Here is a 2,703-nt window from a genome sequence, read left to right on the forward strand (position 1 = left end):
CAAGCATGTGCTGTCCTCCTGGGTTATGTAGTGCTTGACCCCAGGGCTTCATGTATGCTCGGCAAGCACATTGTCAGCGGAGCCACACTCGCTCATTGAAGTGTTTTGTGTTGTCGAGTTTGTCCGCATGTATGTACACCATGGTATGCCTGGGTCTCATCGAGTCCAGAAAAAAGTGATGGGTTCCCTGGAATAGAAGTGATGGATGTTTGTGAACTGCTGTGTGTGCGCGCTGGGCGCAGAACCTGGGTCCTCCACAGGAGCAGCAAGCACCTTTAATCCCTGAGCCATCTCCGCTGCCCCGCCCCTCCTCAACACAAGCTTTGGAGAGCCTGCTGCAGTTTTCCTCCATCTCCATTCTTCCACATTAAAAAGAGAGGTCTTGCATGTGTGGGGTAATATTCAGGTTCTAGGTTGCCAAAATAAGGGACAATTTGAATAGTTTGGTTCTTAAGGACCATAGACTGGAGCATGGGCTTAATGGTTGAGCAGTCGCCTGCCATTGTGAGGCCTTGGTTCAGCATTCAGGGCCACGAGGAAAAGAAAGACAGTGGGGTCAGCGGCAAAGCGCCTGCCTAGTGTGTGCGAAGCCCTAGGTTCTGTCCTCAGTACTGCAAAAAAGAAAGGCAAGAGAGCAGTGGGAGGAAATGTAGCAAGCTCCACTCGGGCATCGACTGCGCGGCACAGCTTAGTCTGAAAGCCTGGAAAGTGTGTGTGTGTGTGTGTGTGTGTAGAAATGAAGGCTGACTTCCTCCAAAAGATGGAAAATCTGTTTTGATTGCCTCCCTAGCCAATGAGAACTTTACATTTGTTTGGTATACATTTCCCATAATTAGAAATAGCCTGAATCCACAGCCTAAAAGTTCTAGCAAAATATATTTAAAGCAAAAGATTAAAACATGTCAAAAAAAAAAAAATGCTGGCAAGGATCTGAGGAAGCTGGGAGCCTTGGCATGGCTGGTGGGAATGCTGGTGCAGCAGCCTGAAAAAGCCAGCACAGGGCTGGCTCACCTCTGGGTGAGAACTAGAGAGACAGCTCAGTGGGTGAGAGTGAGGACTGCTCTCGCGGAGGGCCTGAGTTCAGTCCCCAGCCCCCATCCCAGTCAGCTCACGACCACCTGCCACCCAGCTCTAAAGATCCCACACCTCTACCCAACCAGGGTACCTGTACACGCGTGCACACGGGGTTCCTGGCATTACCTACAGTAACAGAAATAAGCTGGGATATCCATACAAAGGAGTATTATTCAGGCTGAAAATGGAAAAAAATTCTGATAGGCGACAAGGAGGTGGCTGGCCTTACAGACTTGACACTAAGCGAAATAAGCCATAGAGTGAGTTCAAGACCAGTGTGGCCTAGAAAACCTTGCCCTACAAAACAACAAAGAGTGCATTGAGGAGAACGAGAAATAAAAATTTACAGGCCAGCTGGGCAGTGATGGCTCATGCCTTTAATCCCAGCACTCAGGAGACAGAGGCAGGCAGATCTCTGAGTTTGAGGCCAGCCTGGTCTACAGAGCAAGTTCCAAGACAGCCAGGGCCACACAGAGAAACCCTGGCTCAATAGATAGATAGAGAGATAGAGAGATAGGTAGATGCAATCTATGTAATGAGACTTTTTGTCTTTTAAAAAAGTACGATTCTGACTTAAAATGTTTTTTTAATGAGTCGGGGTGGTGCCTGTCATCCTACTTGGAAAGCTGACACAGGAAACTGAGTTGGTGACACATGGACACTTTTTTTCTACATGTTTTCCTCACTCTGTTAGGGATTACATTCAGGGCTTCACATGTGTTAGGCAGGTACTCAACATGGAGGCACTTTTTTCACCCTCCTCCTGGGGGGGGGCATTTTGTCTGTGTGCATTCCTGTGCACCACTTTCCGGCCAGGTGCCTACAGAGGTCAGAGGAGGCACCAGCTTCCTTGGAATTAGTTACAGATGGTATGAGCTGATGGGGGGAGGTGCTAGAAATGGAATCCAGGTCCTCTGCAAGAGCCGTCCGTCCGTGCTCAGGGCTGGCCAGCTCTCCAGCCCCACCCTGGTTTTCATTTGTTTGTTGGTCTGAGCCAGTCTCACTATGGAGACCAGTTGGACTGGAACTCAGACCCACCTGCCTCTGCCTCCCTCCTGAGTGCTGAGACTAATGGTGTGTACCACCTCATCCCGCTGTTCTTCCTGTCTGGCTGATTTCCTGAGCTTATGGTCATCCTGTCTCTTGCATCTGGTAGGAAGAGTGGGTTCCAGGGATTAAACTAGGTCATTAGGGTTGCGTGGAGGCACTTGACCTGCTGAGCTCTCTCACCAGCCTTGGTTATTCCACAATTGTAAAAAATTTAACAGGCAACACAGTAACTGAGTACCTTACATGCTCAGAGTCTCCAGTTGTCCTCCAAATTTCACTCAGAGGTGTTCCGCCCCAATTCAGGATCAAGGGTCTTACCTTGCATTGGTTTTCTTTTTAATGTGAGTAGGGAAGGCAGAGGAGAGCAGGGCTGGAGAGATGGCTCAGTGGTTGAGAGTAGTGGCTGCTCTCCCGGAGGTTCTTCATTTGATTCCCAGCACCCACATGGCAGCTACACCCATCTGTAACAAGTCCGATGGGATCCATTGTGTGCAGGTGTGCATGCAGACAAAACACCCACATACATACATACATACATACATAAACAAATCTTGAAGAAAAAGGAAGGAATAACAGAGA

This window comes from Meriones unguiculatus, chromosome 7 (genome assembly GCF_030254825.1).
Source record: "Meriones unguiculatus strain TT.TT164.6M chromosome 7, Bangor_MerUng_6.1, whole genome shotgun sequence".
Lineage (NCBI taxonomy): Eukaryota > Metazoa > Chordata > Mammalia > Rodentia > Muridae > Meriones > Meriones unguiculatus.